The sequence below is a fragment of the Aedes aegypti genome, chromosome 1 (genome assembly GCF_002204515.2).
Source record: "Aedes aegypti strain LVP_AGWG chromosome 1, AaegL5.0 Primary Assembly, whole genome shotgun sequence".
In the NCBI taxonomy this organism is placed as follows: Eukaryota; Metazoa; Arthropoda; class Insecta; order Diptera; family Culicidae; genus Aedes; species Aedes aegypti.
In genome coordinates this window covers 282240300-282260517 of record NC_035107.1, presented here as the reverse complement: position 1 = coordinate 282260517, position 20218 = coordinate 282240300, and the positions used below count along the sequence as shown (strand labels likewise).

Below are 20218 nucleotides of genomic sequence, written 5' to 3'. Positions count from 1 at the left end.
CTGACGACCCTAAACGTTCGGGGCAACTGGAGAAGTTTCGCCCAAGACCGACGAAGATGGAGCTCTACAATACGCCCGGCAATGGCGTGATGCTACGCTGTAGCCATCAAGGTATCAAGGTATCAGAAGGGACCAAGTGAAAATCTTAACTACCGACCAAAATATACTGGTCCAATAAGCGGGTTCTAGCACATTCCATACATACTCCATAGAACTACCATAAACTTCTATCGGACTCTGAAATTGACACAAAAAATGCAATAATCAATCAGCTTATTGCTTTCCAACACTTGGTCCGCTCTGTCTGCACAGAAATTGTTGCAATTTCTGACCACCCATCCAAATATGGCAAATGGTCAAAAATCAAAATCAAATGCATCGAATTAAGTAATATTTTTGAATTTCTATGGATGGATAAGTAGAAGAATCATGTCGAAAAATCTGACAAATCTCTTGAAATGTTTTTCATTTCCCCGCATTCCTCAGCGCGCTGATTATTTTCGCTATTATGGTAATAAGCACTTGGTCCACTCTGACTGCACACTCTTATTGATTTTTATTGATCATTCAAAGTAAATTTGTTACATATCTCTCGCAGTTTACAGCATTCATTAATTCTGGTCAAAGTGAAACGGAGGTAAGGTTATTTCGCATCTAATGAGAGAATAATCCAATTTTTTCCAAGTTTTGTACTTGGTCCCCTCTGACTTAACGCCGACCATTTGAGCTTTCATGTTATAATTTCTTTTATAATATATAATTTATTTATAATATCTAATATCTAATAATCTAATATCTAATCGCTATAATTTCTAATTCATGCTAGTTATTTCAATAGTTTGGGCTTCCGATACATAATCCTTTAAAAGTAATTTCTGAAGCTATTCATAAATTTCAGCAAAAGTTGCTCTGGAAGTTCAAGAATTCATCCCAAACATCCTAGTAGAAGTTCTCCAGACAACACCCAATAAGGTGTTTTAACAAATCGCTCCAGAAGACCTATTCGCCAGCTCCAAAATTCCATATTCATTTTTCCTTTCTTCTATACCAGCAACTCAGAAGTTTCTCTACTAAAAGCTTTCTACCAGAAACTTGGAAGCTTCTCGCCCAGAATATTGGAAGCTTCTCTTCGAGTAGCTTGGATACTCCACCAGTTTCTTTTCCAAAAGCATGTAAGCTCCTCCTTCACAAGCATGGAAGCTGCTCTTCCAAAAGTTTGAAAACTTCTCCACAGAAGCGTTGAAGCTTGTTGCTTTTTTTCCTAAAGCTTGGTGCTTTTCTTCCTGAAGCTCGGAAGCTTCTCTTCTAGAAGCTTGAAAGCTTCTAGTTCAGGAGCTTGGAAGCTTCTCTACCAAAAGCTTGGAAACTTTTCTTCTAGAAGCTTGGAAGCTTCTATTACAGAAGCATAGAAGCTTCTCTATCAGATCCTTGGATGCTTCTCTACCAGCAAATTGATAGCTCATCTAACTGAAGCTTGGAAGCTTCTTTACCAAAAGCTTGGAAACTTACTTCCAGAAGCTTGAAAACTTCTTTTACAAAAGCTCCACTTAAAGAAGCTTGGAAAATTCTCTTCTAGAAGATTGAAAGCTTCTCTTCAAGAAGCATAGAACCTACTCTTCCAGAAGCTTGGAAGCTTCTTTTCTAAAAGCTTGGAAGCTTCTTTTCGAAAAGCTTGAAAACTTCTCTTCCAGAAGCTTGGTATCGACTCTTCCAGAAGTTTGGAAGCTTCTTTTCAAAAAAGTTTGGAAGCTTCTCTTCCAGAAGCTTGGAACATTCTTTTCCAGAAGCTTGAGACCTTCTCTTCCAGAAGCTTGGAAGCTTCTTTTCCAGAAGCTTGGAAGCTGCTTTTCCAAAAGCAAGAAAGATTCTCTTCCTGAAGCTTGAAAGCTTCATTTACAGAAGCTTGGAAGCTTCTCGAAAGAAGCTTTGAACATTAACAAAAAAAAAGCTTGGGAGCTTCACAAAAAAAGTTTAAAGGCTTATCAACAGAAGCTTGGAAGCTTGAAAGCTTCTCTTCCAGAAACTTAAAAACTTGAAAGCTACTCCTGCAGAAGTTTAGAAGCTTCTCTACAAGAAACTTGGAAGCTTCTTTCCAGAAGCATGAAAGCTTTTCTCCAGAAGCTTGGAAGCTTCTCTCTAGAACAGGCCTGCCCAATCTTTTTGTCTCTTTTTCAAAATAAATGTTTGGTGCGTTCGCAAAAATCGTCCGAAATGAACAAAATTAGTCTCAAATGAAAGCTTTGTAGTATATCTGTCTTATCCAGGCTGAAAATTTTAAATTTATATCAAACTCTTCGCTAGCGATGCAAACAAAAGTAAAATTCAGTCCGACCCGCGGGCTGGATCATTTTTAGGACTTAATTGCGTCGGTAGCAAAGAGGTAGATACAAATTTTCAGCATAGATTAGACCAATATACTACTATGCTTTCATTTGAGACTAATTTTGTTCATATCGGTCTATTCTTGCGAACGCACCATTGATTTATGTCGAAAAAGAGCCAAAAAGGTTGGACAGACCTGCTCTAGAAGCTTGGAAGCTGCCCTTCCAGAAGCTGATAAGATTCACTTCCAGAAGCTTGGAAGCTTCTCTTCAAACATCTTGGAAGCTTCTCCTCTAGAGGCTTGAAAGCAACTCCTCCAGAAGCTTGGCAGCTTCTATACCAGAAGCTTGGAAGCTTATCTTCTAGAAGCTTGGGAACTTTTCTTCCAGTAGCTAGGAAAATTCTCTACCAGAAGCTTGAAAGCTTCCAAAATTCAAAATTGAAAATTGAAAATTCAAAATTCAAAATTCAAAATTCAAAATTCAAAATTCAAAATTCAAAATTCAAAATTGAAAATTCAAAATTCAAAATTCAAAATTCAAAATTCAAAATTCAAAATTCAAAATTCAAAATTCAAAATTCAAAATTCAAAATTCAAAATTCAAAATTCATATATTTTCATATATTTTTTATTTGTTCTGATAGTTATAGTTGCCTCAAAGCCATTAGATCAATAAATTTTCATATTAAAACTCATTCGCTAATTCTAATGATAAAACAACTAACTTGAACTAAATTTGCTAGGCTTCATTATAAAATTTGTATGGGTTCCTGCTCATTCAAAAATTTATGGCAATGAACAAGCGGATTCTTTAGCTAAATTGGGTGTTCGCTGTGGTATTACATATAATCGTAATATTTCCACATTTGAATATTATTCAAAATTGAAAAGATCTTCCTTATTGAATTGGCAAGCATCTTGGGATTCTAGTGAAAAAGGACGTTGGTGTCATTCTATTCTTCCAAAAGTTTGTCAAAATCCATGGTTTAAAAATTTACCAGTTAGTAGAAATTTTATTTGCAGTATTTCAAGATTAATTTCGAATCATTATAATTGTAATAGTCATTCATATCGCATTAACATAAAAGATTCCAATTTATGCGATTGTGGGGCTTTTTATGAAGATATTGATCATATAATTTTTCATTGTACAAGATTCATTGTACCAAGAAATACATTTTTAATACAAATTCAAAATTTAGGCAGTCCCACTCCAATATCTGTTCGAGATATTTTAGGAAATATGCATCTTCCAATTTTGAAACTTTTATTTCAATTTTTGAATGACATCTCTTATTATGTATGATACTGTTTTTTTTCCTTTTTCGTATGTTTCTTTTCAGATTTGAAGAGTAGTTTACTATGTGTGGTATCCTGATACATATGGACATTTTCAACGACCTCTCGATCTTTCAAGACCTTGGCTCTGCTATGGATCAATGCCGTTTGAGCCTTTTATTTTAAGATTGTTTATTTTGTAATATTTTTTGAAAAGATAAAGAGGTTTTATGCCTTTTTGAGAAAGATTTCAGTTAGAAATCACTCAAAGGGGCTTTTCCCTCTTTCAAAATTTCAAGTTAAAAAAATAAATAAATAAATAAATAAACGGCAAACTTCAGTGGGCTGGTCACTTAGTGCGAATGTCGGAAGAAAGAATTGTGAAAATAATATTCAGCAGGGAACCAGGTAGAGGTCGGCGGCTTCGGGGAAGACCACGAATACGCTGGCTGTACGCAGTGGAAGAGGACCTGACGACCCTAAACGTTCGGGGCAACTGGAGAAGTTTCGCCCAAGACCGACGAAGATGGAGCTCTACAATACGCCCGGCAATGGCGTGATGCTACGCTGTAGCCATCAAGGTATCAAGGTATCAGAAGGGACCAAGTGAAAATCTTAACTACCGACCAAAATATACTGGTCCAATAAGCGGGTTCTAGCACATTCCATACATACTCCATAGAACTACCATAAACTTCTATCGGACTCTGAAATTGACACAAAAAATGCAATAATCAATCAGCTTATTGCTTTCCAACACTTGGTCCGCTCTGTCTGCACAGAAATTGTTGCAATTTCTGACCACCCATCCAAATATGGCAAATGGTCAAAAATCAAAATCAAATGCATCGAATTAAGTAATATTTTTGAATTTCTATGGATGGATAAGTAGAAGAATCATGTCGAAAAATCTGACAAATCTCTTGAAATGTTTTTCATTTCCCCGCATTCCTCAGCGCGCTGATTATTTTCGCTATTATGGTAATAAGCACTTGGTCCACTCTGACTGCACACTCTTATTGATTTTTATTGATCATTCAAAGTAAATTTGTTACATATCTCTCGCAGTTTACAGCATTCATTAATTCTGGTCAAAGTGAAACGGAGGTAAGGTTATTTCGCATCTAATGAGAGAATAATCCAATTTTTTCCAAGTTTTGTACTTGGTCCCCTCTGACTTAACGCCGACCATTTGAGCTTTCATGTTATAATTTCTTTTATAATATATAATTTATTTATAATATCTAATATCTAATAATCTAATATCTAATCGCTATAATTTCTAATTCATGCTAGTTATTTCAATAGTTTGGGCTTCCGATACATAATCCTTTAAAAGTAATTTCTGAAGCTATTCATAAATTTCAGCAAAAGTTGCTCTGGAAGTTCAAGAATTCATCCCAAACATCCTAGTAGAAGTTCTCCAGACAACACCCAATAAGGTGTTTTAACAAATCGCTCCAGAAGACCTATTCGCCAGCTCCAAAATTCCATATTCATTTTTCCTTTCTTCTATACCAGCAACTCAGAAGTTTCTCTACTAAAAGCTTTCTACCAGAAACTTGGAAGCTTCTCGCCCAGAATATTGGAAGCTTCTCTTCGAGTAGCTTGGATACTCCACCAGTTTCTTTTCCAAAAGCATGTAAGCTCCTCCTTCACAAGCATGGAAGCTGCTCTTCCAAAAGTTTGAAAACTTCTCCACAGAAGCGTTGAAGCTTGTTGCTTTTTTTCCTAAAGCTTGGTGCTTTTCTTCCTGAAGCTCGGAAGCTTCTCTTCTAGAAGCTTGAAAGCTTCTAGTTCAGGAGCTTGGAAGCTTCTCTACCAAAAGCTTGGAAACTTTTCTTCTAGAAGCTTGGAAGCTTCTATTACAGAAGCATAGAAGCTTCTCTATCAGATCCTTGGATGCTTCTCTACCAGCAAATTGATAGCTCATCTAACTGAAGCTTGGAAGCTTCTTTACCAAAAGCTTGGAAACTTACTTCCAGAAGCTTGAAAACTTCTTTTACAAAAGCTCCACTTAAAGAAGCTTGGAAAATTCTCTTCTAGAAGATTGAAAGCTTCTCTTCAAGAAGCATAGAACCTACTCTTCCAGAAGCTTGGAAGCTTCTTTTCTAAAAGCTTGGAAGCTTCTTTTCGAAAAGCTTGAAAACTTCTCTTCCAGAAGCTTGGTATCGACTCTTCCAGAAGTTTGGAAGCTTCTTTTCAAAAAAGTTTGGAAGCTTCTCTTCCAGAAGCTTGGAACATTCTTTTCCAGAAGCTTGAGACCTTCTCTTCCAGAAGCTTGGAAGCTTCTTTTCCAGAAGCTTGGAAGCTGCTTTTCCAAAAGCAAGAAAGATTCTCTTCCTGAAGCTTGAAAGCTTCATTTACAGAAGCTTGGAAGCTTCTCGAAAGAAGCTTTGAACATTAACAAAAAAAAAGCTTGGGAGCTTCACAAAAAAAGTTTAAAGGCTTATCAACAGAAGCTTGGAAGCTTGAAAGCTTCTCTTCCAGAAACTTAAAAACTTGAAAGCTACTCCTGCAGAAGTTTAGAAGCTTCTCTACAAGAAACTTGGAAGCTTCTTTCCAGAAGCATGAAAGCTTTTCTCCAGAAGCTTGGAAGCTTCTCTCTAGAACAGGCCTGCCCAATCTTTTTGTCTCTTTTTCAAAATAAATGTTTGGTGCGTTCGCAAAAATCGTCCGAAATGAACAAAATTAGTCTCAAATGAAAGCTTTGTAGTATATCTGTCTTATCCAGGCTGAAAATATTAAATTTATATCAAACTCTTCGCTAGCGATGCAAACAAAAGTAAAATTCAGTCCGACCCGCGGGCTGGATCATTTTTAGGACTTAATTGCGTCGGTAGCAAAGAGGTAGATACAAATTTTCAGCATAGATTAGACCAATATACTACTATGCTTTCATTTGAGACTAATTTTGTTCATATCGGTCTATTCTTGCGAACGCACCATTGATTTATGTCGAAAAAGAGCCAAAAAGGTTGGACAGACCTGCTCTAGAAGCTTGGAAGCTGCCCTTCCAGAAGCTGATAAGATTCACTTCCAGAAGCTTGGAAGCTTCTCTTCAAACATCTTGGAAGCTTCTCCTCTAGAGGCTTGAAAGCAACTCCTCCAGAAGCTTGGCAGCTTCTATACCAGAAGCTTGGAAGCTTATCTTCTAGAAGCTTGGGAACTTTTCTTCCAGTAGCTAGGAAAATTCTCTACCAGAAGCTTGAAAGCTTCCAAAATTCAAAATTGAAAATTGAAAATTCAAAATTCAAAATTCAAAATTCAAAATTCAAAATTCAAAATTCAAAATTCAAAATTGAAAATTCAAAATTCAAAATTCAAAATTCAAAATTCAAAATTCAAAATTCAAAATTCAAAATTCAAAATTCAAAATTCAAAATTCAAAATTCAAAATTCAAAATTCAAAATTCATATATTTTCATATATTTTTTATTTGTTCTGATAGTTATAGTTGCCTCAAAGCCATTAGATCAATAAATTTTCATATTAAAACTCATTCGCTAATTCTAATGATAAAACAACTAACTTGAACTAAATTTGCTAGGCTTCATTATAAAATTTGTATGGGTTCCTGCTCATTCAAAAATTTATGGCAATGAACAAGCGGATTCTTTAGCTAAATTGGGTGTTCGCTGTGGTATTACATATAATCGTAATATTTCCACATTTGAATATTATTCAAAATTGAAAAGATCTTCCTTATTGAATTGGCAAGCATCTTGGGATTCTAGTGAAAAAGGACGTTGGTGTCATTCTATTCTTCCAAAAGTTTGTCAAAATCCATGGTTTAAAAATTTACCAGTTAGTAGAAATTTTATTTGCAGTATTTCAAGATTAATTTCGAATCATTATAATTGTAATAGTCATTCATATCGCATTAACATAAAAGATTCCAATTTATGCGATTGTGGGGCTTTTTATGAAGATATTGATCATATAATTTTTCATTGTACAAGATTCATTGTACCAAGAAATACATTTTTAATACAAATTCAAAATTTAGGCAGTCCCACTCCAATATCTGTTCGAGATATTTTAGGAAATATGCATCTTCCAATTTTGAAACTTTTATTTCAATTTTTGAATGACATCTCTTATTATGTATGATACTGTTTTTTTTTTCCTTTTTCGTATGTTTCTTTTCAGATTTGAAGAGTAGTTTACTATGTGTGGTATCCTGATACATATGGACATTTTCAACGACCTCTCGATCTTTCAAGACCTTGGCTCTGCTATGGATCAATGTCAAACGGCCTTTTATTTTAAGATTGTTTATTTTGTAATATTTTTTGAAAAGATAAAGAGGTTTTATGCCTTTTTGAGAAAGATTTCAGTTAGAAATCACTCAAAGGGGCTTTTCCCTCTTTCAAAATTTCATGTTAAAAAAATAAATAAATAAATAAATAAACGGCAAACTTCAGTGGGCTGGTCACTTAGTGCGAATGTCGGAAGAAAGAATTGTGAAAATAATATTCAGCAGGGAACCAGGTAGAGGTCGGCGGCTTCGGGGAAGACCACGAATACGCTGGCTGTACGCAGTGGAAGAGGACCTGACGACCCTAAACGTTCGGGGCAACTGGAGAAGTTTCGCCCAAGACCGACGAAGATGGAGCTCTACAATACGCCCGGCAATGGCGTGATGCTACGCTGTAGCCATCAAGGTATCAAGGTATCAGAAGGGACCAAGTGAAAATCTTAACTACCGACCAAAATATACTGGTCCAATAAGCGGGTTCTAGCACATTCCATACATACTCCATAGAACTACCATAAACTTCTATCGGACTCTGAAATTGACACAAAAAATGCAATAATCAATCAGCTTATTGCTTTCCAACACTTGGTCCGCTCTGTCTGCACAGAAATTGTTGCAATTTCTGACCACCCATCCAAATATGGCAAATGGTCAAAAATCAAAATCAAATGCATCGAATTAAGTAATATTTTTGAATTTCTATGGATGGATAAGTAGAAGAATCATGTCGAAAAATCTGACAAATCTCTTGAAATGTTTTTCATTTCCCCGCATTCCTCAGCGCGCTGATTATTTTCGCTATTATGGTAATAAGCACTTGGTCCACTCTGACTGCACACTCTTATTGATTTTTATTGATCATTCAAAGTAAATTTGTTACATATCTCTCGCAGTTTACAGCATTCATTAATTCTGGTCAAAGTGAAACGGAGGTAAGGTTATTTCGCATCTAATGAGAGAATAATCCAATTTTTTCCAAGTTTTGTACTTGGTCCCCTCTGACTTAACGCCGACCATTTGAGCTTTCATGTTATAATTTCTTTTATAATATATAATTTATTTATAATATCTAATATCTAATAATCTAATATCTAATCGCTATAATTTCTAATTCATGCTAGTTATTTCAATAGTTTGGGCTTCCGATACATAATCCTTTAAAAGTAATTTCTGAAGCTATTCATAAATTTCAGCAAAAGTTGCTCTGGAAGTTCAAGAATTCATCCCAAACATCCTAGTAGAAGCTCTCCAGACAACACCCAATAAGGTGTTTTAACAAATCGCTCCAGAAGACCTATTCGCCAGCTCCAAAATTCCATATTCATTTTTCCTTTCTTCTATACCAGCAACTCAGAAGTTTCTCTACTAAAAGCTTTCTACCAGAAACTTGGAAGCTTCTCGCCCAGAATATTGGAAGCTTCTCTTCGAGTAGCTTGGATACTCCACCAGTTTCTTTTCCAAAAGCATGTAAGCTCCTCCTTCACAAGCATGGAAGCTGCTCTTCCAAAAGTTTGAAAACTTCTCCACAGAAGCGTTGAAGCTTGTTGCTTTTTTTCCTAAAGCTTGGTGTTTTTCTTCCTGAAGCTCGGAAGCTTCTCTTCTAGAAGCTTGAAAGCTTCTAGTTCAGGAGCTTGGAAGCTTCTCTACCAAAAGCTTGGAAACTTTTCTTCTAGAAGCTTGGAAGCTTCTATTACAGAAGCATAGAAGCTTCTCTATCAGATCCTTGGATGCTTCTCTACCAGCAAATTGATAGCTCATCTAACTGAAGCTTGGAAGCTTCTTTACCAAAAGCTTGGAAACTTACTTCCAGAAGCTTGAAAACTTCTTTTACAAAAGCTCCACTTAAAGAAGCTTGGAAAATTCTCTTCTAGAAGATTGAAAGCTTCTCTTCAAGAAGCATAGAACCTACTCTTCCAGAAGCTTGGAAGCTTCTTTTCTAAAAGCTTGGAAGCTTCTTTTCGAAAAGCTTGAAAACTTCTCTTCCAGAAGCTTGGTATCGACTCTTCCAGAAGTTTGGAAGCTTCTTTTCAAAAAAGTTTGGAAGCTTCTCTTCCAGAAGCTTGGAACATTCTTTTCCAGAAGCTTGAGACCTTCTCTTCCAGAAGCTTGGAAGCTTCTTTTCCAGAAGCTTGGAAGCTGCTTTTCCAAAAGCAAGAAAGATTCTCTTCCTGAAGCTTGAAAGCTTCATTTACAGAAGCTTGGAAGCTTCTCGAAAGAAGCTTTGAACATTAACAAAAAAAAAGCTTGGGAGCTTCACAAAAAAAGTTTAAAGGCTTATCAACAGAAGCTTGGAAGCTTGAAAGCTTCTCTTCCAGAAACTTAAAAACTTGAAAGCTACTCCTGCAGAAGTTTAGAAGCTTCTCTACAAGAAACTTGGAAGCTTCTTTCCAGAAGCATGAAAGCTTTTCTCCAGAAGCTTGGAAGCTTCTCTCTAGAACAGGCCTGCCCAATCTTTTTGTCTCTTTTTCAAAATAAATGTTTGGTGCGTTCGCAAAAATCGTCCGAAATGAACAAAATTAGTCTCAAATGAAAGCTTTGTAGTATATCTGTCTTATCCAGGCTGAAAATTTTAAATTTATATCAAACTCTTCGCTAGCGATGCAAACAAAAGTAAAATTCAGTCCGACCCGCGGGCTGGATCATTTTTAGGACTTAATTGCGTCGGTAGCAAAGAGGTAGATACAAATTTTCAGCATAGATTAGACCAATATACTACTATGCTTTCATTTGAGACTAATTTTGTTCATATCGGTCTATTCTTGCGAACGCACCATTGATTTATGTCGAAAAAGAGCCAAAAAGGTTGGACAGACCTGCTCTAGAAGCTTGGAAGCTGCCCTTCCAGAAGCTGATAAGATTCACTTCCAGAAGCTTGGAAGCTTCTCTTCAAACATCTTGGAAGCTTCTCCTCTAGAGGCTTGAAAGCAACTCCTCCAGAAGCTTGGCAGCTTCTATACCAGAAGCTTGGAAGCTTATCTTCTAGAAGCTTGGGAACTTTTCTTCCAGTAGCTAGGAAAATTCTCTACCAGAAGCTTGAAAGCTTCCAAAATTCAAAATTGAAAATTGAAAATTCAAAATTCAAAATTCAAAATTCAAAATTCAAAATTCAAAATTCAAAATTCAAAATTCAAAATTCAAAAATTCAAAATTCAAAATTCAAAATCAAAATTCAAAATTCAAAATTCAAAATTCAAAATTCAAAATTCAAAATTCAAAATTCAAATTCAAAATTCAAATTCCAAAATTCAAAATTCAAAATTCAAATTCAAATTCAAAATTCAAAATTCAAAATTCAAATTCAAAATTCAAAATCAAAAATTCAAAATTCAAAATTCAAAATCTCAAAATTCAAAATTCAAAATTCAAAATTCAAAATTCAAAATTCAAAATTCAAAATTCAAAATTCAAAATTCAAAATTCAAAATTTCAAAATTCAAAATTCAAAATTCAAAATTCAAAATTCAAAATTCAAAATTCAAAATTCAAAATTCAAAATTCAAAATTCAAAATTCAAAATTCAAAAATTCAAAATTCAAAATTCAAAATTCAAAATTCAAAATTCAAAATTCAAAATTCAAAATTCAAAATTCAAAATTCAAAATTCAAAATTCAAAATTCAAAATTCAAAATTCAAAATTCAAAATTCAAAATTCAAAATTCAAAATTCAAAATTCAAAATTCAAAATTCAAAATTCAAAATTCAAAATTCAAAATTCAAAATTCAAAATTCAAAATTCAAAATTCAAAATTCAAATTCAAAATTCAAAATTCAAAAATTCAAAATTCAAAATTCAAAATTCAAAATTCAAAATTCAAAATTCAAAATTCAAAATTCAAAATTCAAAATTCAAAATTCAAAATTCAAAATTCAAATTCAAAATTCAAAATTCAAAATTCAAAATTCAAAATTCAAAATTCAAATTCAAAATTCAAAATTCAAAATTCAAAATTCAAAATTCAAAATTCAAATTCAAAATTCAAAATTCAAAATTCAAAATTCAAAATTCAAAATTCAAATTCAAAATTCAAAATTCAAAATTCAAAATTCAAAATTCAAAATTCAAAATTCAAAATTCAAAATTCAAAATTCAAAATTCAAAATTCAAAATTCAAAATTCAAAATTCAAATTCAAAATTCAAAATTCAAAATTCAAAATTCAAAATTCAAAATTCAAAATTCAAAATTCAAAATTCAAAATTCAAAATTCAAAATTCAAAATTCAAAATTCAAAATTCAAAATTCAAAATTCAAAATTCAAAATTCAAAATTCAAAATTCAAAAATTCAAAATTCAAAATTCAAAATTCAAAATTCAAAATTCAAAATTCAAAATTCAAAATTCAAAATTCAAAATTCAAAATTCAAATTCAAAATTCAAAATTCAAAATTCAAAATTCAAAATTCAAAATTCAAAATTCAAAATTCAAAAATTCAAAATTCAAAATTCAAAATTCAAAATTCAAAATTCAAAATTCAAAATTCAAAATTCAAAATTCAAAATTCAAAATTCAAAATTCAAAATTCAAAATTCAAAATTCAAAATTCAAAATTCAAAATTCAAAATTCAAAATTCAAAATTCAAATTCAAAATTCAAATTCAAAATTCAAAATTCAAAATTCAAATTCAAAATTCAAAATTCAAAATTCAAAATTCAAATTCAAAATTCAAAATTCAAAATTCAAAATTCAAAATTCAAAATTCAAAATTCAAAATTCAAAATTCAAAATTCAAAATTCAAAATTCAAAATTCAAAATTCAAAATTCAAAATTCAAAATTCAAAATTCAAATTCAAAATTCAAAATTCAAATTCAAAATTCAAAATTCAAAATTCAAAATTCAAAATTCAAAATTCAAAATTCAAAATTCAAAATTCAAAATTCAAAATTCAAAATTCAAAATTCAAAATTCAAAATTCAAAATTCAAAATTCAAAATTCAAAATTCAAAATTCAAAATTCAAAATTCAAAATTCAAAATTCAAAATTCAAAATTCAAAATTCAAAATTCAAAATTCAAAATTCAAAATTCAAAATTCAAAATTCAAAAATTCAAAATCAAAATTCAAAATTCAAAATTCAAAATTCAAAATTCAAATTCAAAATTCAAAATTCAAAATTCAAAATTCAAAATTCAAAATTCAAAATTCAAAATTCAAAATTCAAAATTCAAAATTCAAAATTCAAAATTCAAAATTCAAAATTCAAAATTCAAAATTCAAAATTCAAAATTCAAAATTCAAAATTCAAAATTCAAAATTCAAAATTCAAAATTCAAAATTCAAAATTCAAAATTCAAAATTCAAAATTCAAAATTCAAAATTCAAATTCAAATTCAAAATTCAAAATTCAAAATTCAAAATTCAAAATTCAAAATTCAAAATTCAAAATTCAAAATTCAAAATTCAAAATTCAAAATTCAAAATTCAAAATTCAAAATTCAAAATTCAAAATTCAAAATTCAAAATTCAAAATTCAAAATTCAAAATTCAAAATTCAAAATTCAAATTCAAAATTCAAAATTCAAAATTCAAAATTCAAAATTCAAAATTCAAAATCAAATTCAAAATTCAAAATTCAAAATTCAAAATTCAATATTCAATACAGTGCCTTTCCGATTTTGGCAACACCCGATTTTGTCTACCCCCGATTTTGGCAACACCCGTTTTTGGCAACAATTTCTTCCCGATTTTGGCAACAAGTCCAAAAATCAATGTTTAGAGTTCTCAACCTAATGGGTGCTCATAAATAACACAAGGTCTATAAAAATCAAAATTAAATCGAGTATTTCTATTACAAAAGGTAATAAAAATTGCAACCTTTGTAATTGAATTTGCATTTTGAATTGTGCTTTCAATCGTGATAAATTAAATTCATATTGTGTCTCAGTTAATATTTGTGGAAGTGCTCATAAGAACACTAAGCTAAGCAGGGCTTCGTGGCCGTGCGGTTAGTGTTACCAAGCATTTTTCCGCATCGAGTCAAGGGGTGTGGGTTCGATTTCCGTTTCAGTTCGGAAAACTTTTCGTCAGAAATGTATTTCGATTGTGCCACTGGGAGTTGCATGCTATTCCGTTGTCTAGTGTGGTGCTTTCTTCAAAGGGCAAATCGTCCACTGGAAGCTTAACGTGTCGTTGTCTTTAAAAGAAAACTGAGAAGCAGGCTTTGTCCCAGTGAAGACGTAATGCCCAGAAGAATAAGAAGAAGAAGATTGTGCCTCATATTCTAAGGTTTTGCACCTTGCAAAAGTGAAGCCAAAATTATTTAGACAATCAAAAATACTTCAATCAAATCATGAAATTTGATCCCACATTTTAGCAGCTCCAGAAAGCAGCAACGAATCAGTAAAATAGATATGTTAAACATATTTGTTGCTGGCAAGCACTTTTGAAGCTACACTAAGGCAAAATTCTTTAGGAATAATTATGATTTAGCGTCACAACATTTATTGTTGAAGTTTTTAACTTTTTCTTTTGATATTGGTGAAGAATTTCATTACTAAATTTCATAAGTCAATTAATTAAAATTGGAAACAAACGCAATGATTAATGCCTTATTAAAATTATCAATCGATAATAATGTTTGCCTTTTATTTCAGTGATCTTGTACTCAACATAGAAAGCGGGTCATTCCTTCTAGTGATTGCTATGAAAATGATTTCAAGTAATGGTTTTTAAATAATTCAAAGCTATTACTTATGAAACTTTAGACCCCATTGTTGAAATAGTTAAGCGTTAAATGAAACCCCAATTTGGCTGGTTCATAAGTCATGATCCTACAAGCTCGATTAACGTGTTTCACACGTGAATTTTCACTAATTGTAAAACACTTCAAACGATGGTGTAAAACCAGTCGCTATCGGCAATCCAAAATTAAATGTAAAACACGTTAATTTACAAATTATCGAAAACGTAGCTGTAGGATTTATTAGCGATTGGGTATTTTCCGATTCCAGGCACCCATTACGAGCGCCCGGTTTTTCCAAAAATAACTTGTTATTTAACATGTCAGGCGTGAATGGCAAGTGTGAGTCCTTGTCACGATAGGCAAACTAGTTCTACTAGTGATGGATATTGCCATTGTAAAACACGTTCAAATCTTGTGAAAAAATCGTTGCTGTCGAACCAAAGTCAATCTTTAACATAATCATAGATTTTACACGTTATTTTACTTTGCCAATCGACACGACAGATGCACGTTGAAAAGAATATGGATCGAACGTGTGGATTTTTTTTTTTGGATCCTGAGAATGTTTAATTGGTTATTGGAGATTATGTCCACATCATACTAAACGAAAACAAAAAAAAACTCTTAAGATTTCTAGAGTCTCCTGTAAATTCCTAGCGAGGTAATTTGAATTTCTAGTAGTGTTTTGATCCTGTGAATAATAAGGTAGGTGTTTAACATGATTGTGCTACTTTTCTCCGAATGACCTTTCCTCTTATGTCATTTCCCCGAAAGATGCGTTTCCCCTTAAAGTGATGCAGTTTACAGAGTACAAGAATAGTTTTTTAGTGACAGGGTGTTGAACTAGACAGACCGATAACCAATCAAAAGAAGGAGATATTTGATCGTTCTAGACTAAACACATATTGCCAAAAATGCTGAGGACAGCAAAACTAGAAAGAATCGCCAATCAAAATGGAACAATTAATGACAATTATGAATACTAAAAACTTTTCGGGGAAACAGGCTATTTGGGGAACCGACATTCGGGGAAAAGTAGCACAACGTAAAACACATATCATGCTCAATTGAAACTCATTTCAATTAAAAATTATAAGAAGCTTGTTTGTGTTTTCTACAAACTTACGAGTCGCAGATCATGAGATGTAATTTTTTATGTTTGCTTTTTTGACTGCCATCAATCATTCATTATGAAATGCTTTACTTTATCAGAAACATAAATTAAAGGAGCAAATTTTAACCTACTGAGTTATGGTCAAATTTTATACTGAAGCCTAGAAATTGAACTTATATTTGATGTTAAATAAATTACAAAAAAATTTCATGCCGTTTTGTACTACCCAGCGCTTTTGTTTTGTAATTACGTCTTTGTAAGAATACAGTAACATATTTTATTTCTTTCTTCTTTTCTCACAGTTTTAAGAAAATGCCCATCTCTTGAATAAAGGTCACTTTTGCGATTATTGATTTACATGGCCCACTCATACAAATAGCTTCTAAAAAATCATTGAAGACGTTGTGGGGTAAAAAGTATGTAGAACGTTTGGATTCGTAGTACAACCCTACGGAAAACTGCTTCGAAGTGAACCGTTCCGAAGTCTCGATGCAATATGGGCCATAAGGATGATGTAATAATATTCTAATGATGTTTTCGAAACCAATAGTTGAAAAATAAAATTTAAAATATAGGTTCCGATTTTGGCACGGTTTTGTTTTTGGCGACTGAAAATTTCGACTTTGTTGCCAAAAACGGAATCCCACTGTATTTTATTTTACCAACTCAATATCCGTTCCATAACAACTGTGTAGATGCAGAAGATTCTTTGGTAACGATGATTATCTAATAAATATGTTTTCCCTTCCTTAATAACCCCGAGGATATGGCCGGCGCTGTATTGATTTATTGACTTTTAGCTCTGGAATTATGCACATTAATAATGCTTTGCACGGTCATTATTTTTTATAACTTATAACTTGAATAAGCTAGTTTTATAATTGACAAGAGATTCCCATGCCCTATTTAAGGCTTACAGAACTCATAAGGGTAAAAAATACAAGTAAACAAAAATTCCCGAATTTGGCAACATCCCCAATTTGGCAACATAAAATTCACCCGTTGTTGCCAAAATCGGGAAGGCACTGTATTCAAAATTCAAAATTCAAAATTCAAAATTCAAAATTCAAAATTCAAAATTCAAAATTCAAAATTCAATTCAAAATTCAAAATTCAAAATTCAAAATTCAAAATTCAAAATTCAAAATTCAAAATTCAAAATTCAAAATTCAAAATTCAAAATTCAAAATTCAAAATTCAAAATTCAAAATTCAAAATTCAAAATTCAAATTCAAAATTCAAAATTCAAAATTCAAAATTCAAAATTCAAAATTCAAAATTCAAAATTCAAAATTCAAAACAATTCAAATTCAAAATTCAAAATTCAAAATTCAAAATTCAAAATTCAAAATTCAAAATTCAAAATTCAAATTAAATTCAAAAATTTCAAAATTCAAAATTCAAAATTCAAAATTCAAATTCCAAATTCAAATTCAAATTCAAATTAAATTCAAAATTCAAAATTCAAAATTCAAATTCAAAATTCAAAATTCAAAATTCAAAATTCATTCAAAATTCAAAATTCAAAATTCAAAATTCAAAATTCAAAATTCAAAATTCAAAATTCAAAATTCAAAATTCAAAATTCAAAATTCAACAATTCAAAATTCAAATTCAAAATTCAAAATTCAAAATTCAAAATTCAAAATTCAAAATTCAAAATTCAAAAATTCAAATTCAAAATTCAAAATTCAAAATTCAAATCAAATTCAATTCAAAATTCAAAATTCAAAATTCAAAATTCAAAATTCAAAATTCAAAATTCAAAATTCAAAATTCAAAATTCAAAATTCAAAATTCAAAATTCAAATTCAAAATTCAAAATTCAAAATTCAAAATTCAAAATTCAAAATTCAAAATTCAAAATTCAAAATTCAAAATTCAAAATTCAAAATTCAAAATTCAAAATTCAAAATTCAAAATTCAAAATTCAAAATTCAAAATTCAAAATTCAAAATTCAAAATTCAAAATTCAAAATTCAAAATTCAAAATTCAAAATTCAAAATTCAAAATTCAAAATTCAAAATTCAAAATTCAAAATTCAAAATTCAAAATTCAAATTCAAAATTCAAAATTCAAAATTCAAAATTCAAAATTCAAAATTCAAAATTCAAAATTCAAAATTCAAAATTCAAAATTCAAATTCAAAATTCAAATTCAAAATTCAAAATTCAAAATTCAAAATTCAAAATTCAAAATTCAAAATTCAAAATTCAAAATTCAAAATTCAAAATTCAAAATTCAAAATTCAAAATTCAAAATTCAAAATTCAAAATTCAAAATTCAAAATTCAAAATTCAAATTCAAAATTCAAAATTCAAAATTCAAAATTCAAAATTCAAAATTCAAATTCAAAATTCAAAATTCAAAATTCAAATTCAAAATTCAAAATTCAAAATTCAAAATTCAAAATTCAAAATTCAAAATTCAAAATTCAAAATTCAAAATTCAAAATTCAAAATTCAAAATTCAAAATTCAAAATTCAAAATTCAAAATTCAAAATTCAAAATTCAAAATTCAAAATTCAAAATTCAAAATTCAAAATTCAAAATTCAAAATTCAAAAATTCAAAATTCAAAATTCAAAATTCAAAATTCAAAATTCAAAATTCAAAATTCAAAATTCAAAATTCAAAATTCAAAATTCAAAATTCAAAATTCAAAATTCAAAATTCAAAATTCAATTCAAAATTCAAATTCAAATTCAAATTCAAAATTCAAAATTCAAAATTCAAAATTCAAAATTCAAAATTCAAAATTCAAAATTCAAAATTCAAAATTCAAAATTCAAATTCAAAATTCAAAATTCAAAATTCAAATTCAAAATTCAAAATTCAAAATTCAAAATTCAAAAATTTGAAGCTTCATTCCAGAAGCTTGGAAACTTTTCTTCCAAAAACTTGGAAGCTACTCTCCTGAAGCGTGGAAGCTGCTCTTCCTATTAAAAGGAAACTTTTCATCTAGAAGCTTAAAAGCTTCTTTACCAGAAGCTTGGAAGCTTCTCTACAAGAAGCTTGGAAGTTTATCTACCAGGAGCTTGAAAGCTTCTCTTCCAGAAGCTTAGAAACTTCTAATAAGAAGCATGAAAGCTTCTTAAAAGATTCTTGGAAGCTTCATGGGGCCAGGCTCCTCATTCAAAAGCTCATAAGCTTCTCTCCAGAAACTTGGAAGCTTCTCTTCCAGAAGCTTGAGAGCTTCTGTTCTGAAAGCATGGAAGCTTTCATTTTCCAGAAGCTTGGAATCGTCTCTTCCAGTAGCTTAAAAGCTTCTCTTGCAAAGGCTTAGAAGGATCTCTACCAGAAGCTTGGAAGCTTGGAAGCTTCCCAACAGAAGCTTGGAAGCTTTCCTACAGAAGCTTGGAAGCTTCTCAACAGAAGCTTGGAAGCTTCTCAACAGAAGCTTGGAAGCTTCTCAACTCAAGCTTGGAAGCTTGAAAGCTTCATAACAGAAGCTTTAAAGCTTGAAAGCTTTTTTTTAAGAAGTTTGGCTTCTCTTCCAGAAGCTTGTAAGCGTCACTACCAAAAGCATTGAAGCTTCCTGGAACAAACTAAGTAATTTTTAAAATTCAGAGAAACCATTCAAAAAATAAATTCAAATAGCTCATTCTTATTTTCTACCCTGCCATCAATAAATCGGTCAAATCCTAAAGCAGAATTTAATCTAGAAAACCACCACTTTGGAAAATTCCAATTTTAAACTCACACACAGATGGCACAGAATAATAAAAAAAAACTTTGTCATTGACGAATTTCCCTTCGGCAAACACGCTCAAGATGGTTCTCCTTCCCGGAAAACGACCCAAACGAGCATTAGAAACTTCTACCTGTTAGACCGGAGGCTGGAGGATTATTTACATCGGTTAGCCATTTTTTTGCTGCTGCTTGTTGACCGTCATTATCCTAGTTGACAAAACGTTTGTCAAAATCTTCTAATCCGCAGAAGCTTTTTGATGGGGTCGTTTTCTTCTTTTTGTGAAGCAATTTCCTAGCGCAACAACTGCGACGGTTCGATGTGTCTAATCAATTGAATTATTATGCAAAGACGATGGGTTTCTCTGGAGGGCTTTTGTGGGCGGGGATTTTGTGGCGCCTTACAGCGTTGGACGTTTGAACGGGAATTAACTTGTAAGTCTCCGATGTTTTCAAGAGGATTACAGGTGCGGTTGGGGAGAACCCGAGTCGGACCCGGTGAAAGACATTTTTTTGCATTATCAAGGGATCGGTGAGCTTTTGAAGTTAAAACAGGACTTGTGAGCAACGGTTTTTCTTTGAGTTTCTTTTTCATGACCGTCTATTGTGTCGACAATATTTGAATCTTACCTTTCTAATCGAGTGAATTTGTTCAAGCTTTGATTGTCTGAAAATAAGAATGGAAAAGAAGTGACTATTAATAGACGAGAAAATTCAACAATTTTTCTTAATAACTAAAATATGACAGCAATTACAATAACATAAGAGTAAAAATCTTCGGAATCAAAACTGTTCATTAAAAAAAAATGAAAATTCGTTGAAGAGGACTATCATTCTGTTCAAAATAACTTGCTCAAAAAGTTTACTG

The 20218-nt window shown here is 31.4% G+C and overlaps 1 protein-coding gene across 4 annotated transcripts in view; it reads right to left on the bottom strand.

The window, feature by feature from the left end:
* Positions 1–20218, bottom strand: part of LOC5572158 (5-hydroxytryptamine receptor 1) — a 333876-nt gene that overhangs the window by 182665 nt on the left and 130993 nt on the right. For all 4 annotated transcript variants that reach the window (XM_021837988.1, XM_021837987.1, XM_021837989.1 and 1 more), the window contains exon 4: positions 19981–20017. The gene's annotated coding sequence lies outside the window, so the exon portion shown is untranslated. The remainder of the gene's footprint in view (positions 1–19980; positions 20018–20218) is intronic.